Below are 9,020 nucleotides of genomic sequence, written 5' to 3'. Positions count from 1 at the left end.
GGTCATAGGGGAGTTCTATGGATAGTTTTTTGAGGAACCTCCACACTGTTTTCCAGAGTGGCTGCACCAGTTTACATTGCCACCAACAGTGTAGGAGGGTGCCCATCTCTCCACACCCTCGCCAGCATCTATAGTGTCTTGATTTGTGCATTTTAGCCACTCTGACTGGCGTGAGGTGGTATCTCAGTGTTGTTTTTGTTGACTTTAAATAGGATATGGCAGGCAAATGGTACAAAAAGCCTTTTTATTATATTAAAGTGGTACAAAGACAGCATGTTTGAGAAACTCAGCCCAAAAGCCTGGTTTCACGTCTAATGTTTGCTAGAAGCAAAGGTTTCCTGGGCCTGTGAGCAGTGAACACTTTGTTGGGGACCCAGATGCTGACATCTCTCAGGTCAGCTCTTGTGCAGTGTGCTACTCCAGCACCCATTCTCTAATTGGAAGTCCCTCTCCTTTCCCTAGGACATAGAAAAACTTCAAAGGTTCCTCAATTTTATCATAGCAAACCTGGGTATTTTTTAAATCTCTTTTGAAATCTTGTTTTAGTAACAGATTCTACCCTCAAAGTTTTAAAATAATATTAAGCTTTATCACCATTAAATAATAAACTCTGCAATTAATGAAAATAGATTGAACTTAAATGGATCTCACAAATGATTTAGTCTTCATATACAATACTTGTAGAATATGGGTCTGTAGGTGTCAAATTATAAAATGAGAGGCTAATTTGGGGGGCTATTTGATAAGGAAGAATGAGGATAGGAAGATTACCCGGGTGGATTCAGTGTAACCCCAAGGGTTCTTAGAAGTAAAATAGGACATCAGAGCTAGATAGAGAGCTGGGAAGATATCATGCTTCTGGCTTTGAAGATGGAGAAAGGAATTCATCCATTCCAGGAGACAAGGAATGCAAGTGACCTCTAGAAGCTGGAAAAGCAAAGGAAATGCATTTTTCTCCTGGGGCCTTCAGAAGGAAGATAGCCCTGTGGACACCTTGATTTTAGCGCAGTAAACCCATTTTCCACTTCTGACTGCCAGAATTGTAAGATAATATATTTGTATTGTTTAATTTAAGGGATTTTGTTACAGCAACAATAAGATACTAATATAGAGCCTATATTCGATTTGAATTTTGAAGTTTGAATTCAGTAGAAAGACCAGAGAGTGTGTATTCCCATTCAATGGGAGGATATATTCTAAAGCACTGAGGCTAGAAGAATGATGAGTTTACCAGAATGAAATGGAGACACATGTGAAGAAGAAATACATATGCGCAGGGCGTGAAAGTGGCTACAGGAAATGCTCACAACCTCAAAAAATTTATTTGACATTCTAAGGAATTTGAACAATAGGGAACCATGGAGAATGACTTAATTGGGTTTGGATTGGGGCATACTTAAAAAAATAGCAGTCAAGTGAAGTGAAACTAAAAAAACAATGACACCAATTAGAACCCAAGATGTATTGTACCTAATAAAAACTGTGTATAGGAACCCCAGGATACAGCAAGGGTAGAACTAAGGTGATGGTTAGGCACCGAAGGAAAACTTGCTTCTAGTTCTTTTTTTTTTAATATAACACAATTTTTTTTAACATATGCAATTATTTTCCATCATTTACAATACAGTAGTTACAATGACACTCCAAACAGAGAAGCAAAGTAAGAAATCAAAACCCCAACTTCTATTTCATGTAATTAGACTTATACAGAAATTAGAAGGTTAAGTAACAGTTAATCACCTAATTTCACAGCTATCTGAAGTGGCAATCGTTATATAGCAGCTTATCTATGATACATTCAAGATACATGATACAATATATTACTTGCCCATAAGCTGAAACACAGCCTGCTTAATACCTTTCCTTAAATTCCACCTCTATACTACAATATGCTTGAGGTCCATGCCAAAAAGTAACTACCTTTTATGTAGGAAATGGATGATTAAGTCTTTGGTGTTGTAAAAGCAACTTCATTTAAACATAACCACCCCCACCACCAAAAAATGAAGAGGAAAACAAAACAAAACAAAACAAAAAAGGAAAGAAAATAATAAGGGAAAAACCTAAGACACACTTCCTAGGGGAAAAAAAAAACCAGCATGTAATTTCTAGTTCTAATTTGTAACTATAGTAACTGGGAAGACCTGGTGAGATCAAAGGAGCAACTGTTGTCCAAGGGCTTTAGAAAGCTCTCTGATCACCCCACCACCGCCAAAGGCGACACACAGGAAGAGTGTTCAATAAGCTGGAGACCTCACTTTGCAAAAGCCTTGCAAGTACACAGTCTTAAAAGTACACAGTTTAGGGGCACCTGGGTGGCTCAGTAGGTTAAGCGTTCAATAGTTGGTTTCGGCTCAGGTCATGATCTCACAGGTTTGTGAGACTGAGGCTCACATCAAGCTCTGTACTGTCTGGGCAGACCCTGCTTGAGATTTTCTCTCCTCCCTCTGTTTGTCTGTCTGTCTCTCAAAATAAATGAATAAACATTTTTTAAAAAGTTTAAAAGTACACAGTTTAATTACTATGGACCAATGAAAACAATACTATTTGTGACTAGAATTCATGAACACCTATAGGCAAAACTAATTTTCTAATTATCTTAAACTTTTAACTTGTTGAAATGTATAGAAGGTGAAGTATATAATTTTTTAAACTAACATAAATAAATAAGATGTCATTTTGACAAGTTTTTAAGTACTAATTAGTCAACATAGCTACCCTAACAACCCTTCCCAGGAGAGCTTTCAGTCTTATGTAGATCATATACATAATAATGGTAAGTCATTTATTTTGACATATAACAGAACTTGAATCTTCAACAGATTTTCTTTAGTTGAAAAGATTCACATGTACATATGATACTAAACCATGCCTTATATTTATTATTTGTTAAAAGAGAATTTAAAAACATTTCAGCAGCCTTTCTTTCCCTGCAACTGAAGCCCAAATCCTTATTTTTCAGGCTTTTGTTAATTTCCAAAAATACCTTGACATAGAGCAAACATATACTCAAATTTTCTCTCAGGACACATCTTCATGAGTATCTGTATTTGCAACATATTATCTAAATAATTTTAACCTTTTGTCTTCTCTACATCACTCATCAGCCTATCTTTTCACTCAGTAGAAGTGTGGGGCAGTAATTTGATAGATCTCGGTTGGTTTGACATGCTTCTAAGATTTATGAAGAATGTATCAGTGGAAATGCCGTTTACTATATTGAAAAAATTTTTTCTTCTCCGCAGATCTCTGTAAACTATCAATGAGGTCAATCTTCTCAGCATACTCATTTGCTAAGAAAAATTGCCATTATGTCCACTTTGCATAATGACAGAACTATAATAAGATGAATTAAGATTTATTATAATGGTTTTAACCTCATGGTAATGATATAAAAATGATTAGACAGAACAGAAAATTGAAATTAGAAACATGTGGTGACCATCTCTCTGGTCCTTGGATTAACTTTAAATTTTCTAGGAATATTTCAGCTGCTTGCCCTACTTTCTATAGGCCTATTAAACTGTTACAATCAACGAACACATTTCCCCAAGGTACCAGGCCAGGCTTAGTTCAGTCCTCCACTCAGAGGATTTGCAGATGGGAAAAGAGCAGAGATATGCTTGAATTTGACATATCAGAGCTTTCTGTGTGGTTTTAATAAAAATGAGCAGCTGGACGATGCAGTGAGTTAAGGAAGGATATGGTGTGGGTATATAGATGATGATAGATAGGTAGGTAGATAGATAGAAGATAGATGATAGATAATAAATATATGATAGTAATAGATAATAGATACATGATACATAGATAATAGATATAGATAGATGATAGATAGATAGATAGATAGATAGATACATACATACATACATACATACATACATAGGTAACTGATAGGTGATAGATATGTAGACAAATCTAACAATAATCCACCAGGGCCTAGGCAATGCTCTGAGTTGGTAAGGATAGGAGAACCCACAAAGAATGCGGGCAAGTTGAGGTCACCAATTTTACTATGATGAGAGATATCACCTTGGAACTATGATGTCCTATCTGTGTTATGCTGTTTATCATCTATTTGTCTCTCTCACTAGACAATCATCTCCTAAGACAATAGATAAGAAAACAGGTTTTAAAGTCTAACTTACCTGATTTTGAGTCCTGACCCTACCTCTTTTCAGTTCAGCAACTTTAACCAGATTATTCCACAGTTTTACATCTCAGTTTTCTCATCTGCACTGGAATGGAATGATAATGCCCTCCGCGGGATTCACTGTGAGCTAATGTTAGAGGACATGTTGAACAAGAGAGTTTGGGGCCCAAATTTCTATTCAGCTTCAGCCTAGGTCACGGAGGACTTCTAGCCTGAGAACGTGTACAGCATTCTCATTGGAGGCTCATTGCTCTGCTTGCGTATGGTCAAGGACTGCGTGATGGAGACTGCCATCATTACTGCTAGGTATCTCAACAGTAAGATAAAGGAGGCATGTCTTATGATTTGTCACTAATATCTACTCTCTTCTAAGTATAAATAGATGAGCAATTACCTATAAAGTATTTGGATTTACAAAAAAAATCTCTTTATGCATTAAATAGATTGAAATTCTGTTGATCAATAGAAAACATATACCACTGATTAGCAAAATGATGTAGAAATTAATAATGGTGAAAGCCATTAATCTCTTATGCAAAACAATTAAAGACTTTCGATTGGTTAATAAATAGAGAATAAATCAATGGTTAATACAAATCTTAAGAAATTTGTTGGTAGATAACTTTATAAGGAACAGTATATTCTTTAAGCCAAAAACTGTTATAAAGATTCTTATAAAATAACAGTCGAAAGCAGAATAATAGAGAAGAGATTATATTCAATTCTAAATATTGTAGAATTTTCTGATGTAATAGCATTCATAAATAAAGCAAATTGCTTTCAAGAACTCTATTTAGTTTTATTAAAATCAAGTTAGGCCCTGCCTCTTTTAAAGAAAAAAAATTGGGGGGCCTGGGTGGCTCAGTCAGTTAACCCACTGACTCTTGATTTCTGCTTAGGTCATGATCTCACGGTTCTGTGAGATCACGCCCCACAAGGGGCTCCATGCTGACAGTGCAGAACCTACTTGGGATTTTCTCTCTACCTCTCTTTCTCTCCCCCTCCCCTGCATTCTCTCTGTCTCCCTCTGTGTCTCTCAAAATAAGTAAACAGACATTTAACAAAACTTTTTAAAAAATACTATCTGGGAATTGTGCACATCTAAGGATCTGGAGAAAAATAATATGTGCTTTGCTCTTTTAAAACTTTGTAAAGAAAAAAGTTCCAAATTTTTGCAACATCTATGATAAATAATCCTTCTTGAAACATAAAAAATAATAGAGAAGTATAATAAAAACTAATTATAAATAATAATTTAATTTACTAATTTACTTTTATAATTATTAAAGTAATAAATTAAAAACAGAATGTATACTTTGTTATTTTAGAATTTTATAAGGAGAAGAAAGATTTAAAATTATGTAACATTTATGATACCTGATCCTTTATTAAAACAAAACACAGACGAGAAAACATGAAGAAAAGATAAAAGGTGGGGTTTATAATGCTAGAGAACATGAGAAGTTGACAGATTAGAGGATTTAGAAGCTGGATGTGAAAGGGATAGGAGAAAGGTGACATCTACAGCTTTGGCTTAGAGTTGGGGACATGGTGGTGTCATCCATAGGGAGACTGCTAGAGGAAGATCAAGTTCAATGGGAAGTAGCATGAGTGGAGATTGAGTCAAGCTAAGATAAATCCACCTATAACATACTAAGATGGCTGGAATGGATGCATGTATTTTGCATCTCTGTGTAGACATAATAAATTATGCCATGAGTATACATGACATTACAGAGAAGATCAGGCAGAGCCTGGAGGAGCTGCAACATCTTCAGAGGGTGCCCATGGGTTGTGTCTACACCTCCACAAAATATTAATAAGCCGTTAAACTCTCAGATGTTTTCAGATGCCTTTTAGCTCTCACTAAATCCTGCCTAAAAGCCCCAGTTGCTACATCTTAAGACTCTTGAGTATAATAGCTTTATCAGTCCATGCTTTTGCCTGAAGATTCCATCAACTCATTCATTCATTCATTCATTCATTCATTCAGCAATACTATTTTTTGAGTACTTGTTATGTACCAGGTAATCTTCTAGCATTAGAGCTATAGCAATTTAAAAAAGATACATAATTACCACACTCAAGGAGCTCACTTTTCTTAGAAGGATTTGTGCTATTAAAAATAAATAAATAGGATGAGAAAAATGGGAGAGGACCTCAGAGAGAAGAGAGAGGGCCAGACTTGTAGGACTTGTGGTCAATTGTAGGCAACTTGATTTCACTATGCTTAATATGAAAGATTATTTCAAAATTTTATTCTGGTCAGTGGTATGATGTAACTTCATATTCAGATTTGAAAAATATGCTCTGACTGATGCCAGAAGAATAGATAAGAAAGTCAAGGGCAAAAGAAAGTGACTTGAGTATAAGTAGTTAAGGGAGTGAATGGTGAGAAGTAAATGGATTCCAGTTATATATTTTTTTAAATAAAGCATTAATTTATTTATGAAATGCAGACAATCAGAGACAGGTGGATACAATGGGTTCAAGGAAACAGCATATCAAAACTTTTTCACTTTTATTAAAGGCTTTGACGAGCACTTCATAAAATGTCATGAAATTCTATTTGCTATACAATAAACATCTACTTCTGAGTAGGAAACATATGTCATCAGAACTATTTTAATGTGTAAACAAATTCTGAATTCTTACTATAAATATTTGGCTAAAATATGAAACATCTTTGCAACTAAAATGGCAAATGTAGTTTAAGATTTCAGAAATGTCTCCTGGAAAAAGTGGGAATTTTTCCTTTTGCCAGATAAACAGTTACAGTTAAGGTACCATAAATTAGACAAAGTTAGGAAGGAGCATCATGTTTCTAGAAAAGAATAGCATGCAACATGGACTTCCTCCATGTCAACCTGACAACCACTGAATGACAACGACTTATTATACACAGGAAAAATAGGATACATTCTTCAGAAGGAAAGGGCATTACAAGGTAATTCTGATAAACACACCTCTTATCAAAGTCTCGAATAGCTTCAGAGAACATCATCACAGAATGGGTAGAGGCAATTTATAAGACATTAAAGGATTCTTTTGTATTATGATACCCTCCTTAAATATAAACACACTTGTAAAACTGTGATTCTCTTAATCAAACATGTGCTTATTACCATGCTCAGCTACTAGCAGCATTTGGATGCAAAGGTTTAACTCGTGCTAATCGGGACAAACCCAGGCGGAGACTCTGATTTGGAGACTTAACAGATGCCTGTCAGTGGGCTTTCGCTGCTGCTGCTTCAGGGTATCCCTGGAGGGACCCACGTAGGATTTTTGTTTTCGGCTGAAGGACTGCGTATTTGTAATGGTTTCCTAGGACCTCCGAAGAAACAGAAACTTTTTTTGGTGAAGGCTGAGGTCCTGATTTCATGGCAACTGGACAGAGTCTCTTGAAATCACTTCCAAAGTATTACATTTGGATTTAGATTTCTTCTCCTTCTTTTCCACTCGGGGTTTGACCTTCACTTCTTTCTTTTTAATTTCTTTCTCTTTGTTTTTTCTCCTGGTAAAGTCTTCGTCATTGTCTTCACTCTCACTAAAATCAGAGTCATCCTCGAACTCTTCACCAGTTGCAGAGTCTGGTTCAGACTCTTTAGCACTATCGCCATCACTGCTGTCCAAAAGAATCTTCCTCTGTTTTACCACAGCCTTTGATGCTGCTTTTCTTTTCCCTTGAACACCAGGAAAATCATCTTCCTTAGTAATCTTATCCAAATCTAAATAATCGCTGGCTACACTGCATTTGGAGATATGAGGGGCCTTACTCATTGTCGCAGTTTCACGACTCACGTTTTTCAATGCTTTCATCTCGAGCCTCTTGTGCATCCGTGGTGACTGCTGGAAGTTCCTTCGCTGATAAAGCGAGTGTGACTTCTCAGTCTCGCTGGTAGGGCTTGTCATCTAAAGCCATCCTTTTTTAAATTTTTTTAGGAGTTTTCTCTTGCGGGAAGTCTTCTTTCTGGAGATTTTTCAGTTTAGGTTTCCTTGTTTCTAGTTTTAACTCCTTTGGTGTTGCTCTGGGTTTTTTATTTGAAGGTGCAGTGGCAGAAATAAAGTCATCATCACTGTCAGAGTCCTCAAATTGTGAGTAATTGACTGGTTTCTTATGCCTCACAGGCCGCACCATGGCCCCGTCCAAGGCTGAAAATACGCAGCTTTCAAGTTCTTCAGGGCAGCAGTCTCCAGCTACATTTTGAAGGAAGAGTCAATAGGATCTTTCCACTGGGATTTGTATGCAGAATTCTGAGGAAATATGAAGAGTTGTGGCAAACTGGTTGCAAAATTGACTACAATTTTTACCTATGACTTTATATGTGCCTGTAGCAATGCTGTTGTAGTCTATTTCTTCTTCACGCTGGGCTAGCTTTATGCCTTTATTGGGCAGATAGAGTGAGGCAGAAGTGATGGTTTGTAGCCTGGCATCAAAAGGACATGCATGTTTCCATTCATTCTTTTCGAACTCTAAGGGAGCCATGGAACCGGCCGAGGATAGCCTGCTGAAGGGTGAGATTCCCAGTGGATCAGCTTGTTGGCCATAGATACCTGAGTGGCCTATCAGACAAGACCAGCCCAGAGAAGTAGACTTCTGAATTAAACAAATTCTTGGTAGCTAGGCCATTGTGCTTGAGATAATATTGTGGCTTATTGTGACAATAAGTAATTCATACAGAAATGTGTCCTTGGAAGGAATGATGCCATAACAAAAACTTAAAATATATGGCACCGGCTCTGGAACCAGGTGGCAGGAAAAAGATGACAAAATGGCAAAAAAAAAAAAAAGCGCAAAATCTGGGGGATAAAAGATAAGAAACAGTATTATAAAGCTGGGGTGCCTGGGTGGCTCAGTCAGTTAAAC

General features: G+C 36.6%; 1 pseudogene; it reads right to left on the bottom strand.

The window, feature by feature from the left end:
• Positions 1–7,210: 7,210 nt before the first annotated feature.
• Positions 7,211–8,291, bottom strand: LOC115286743 (annotated as a pseudogene).
• Positions 8,292–9,020: the final 729 nt, after the last annotated feature.

Source organism: Suricata suricatta, chromosome 3 (assembly GCF_006229205.1).
Source record: "Suricata suricatta isolate VVHF042 chromosome 3, meerkat_22Aug2017_6uvM2_HiC, whole genome shotgun sequence".
NCBI lineage: Eukaryota > Metazoa > Chordata > Mammalia > Carnivora > Herpestidae > Suricata > Suricata suricatta.
This window is presented reverse-complemented; position numbering and strand designations above follow the sequence as displayed.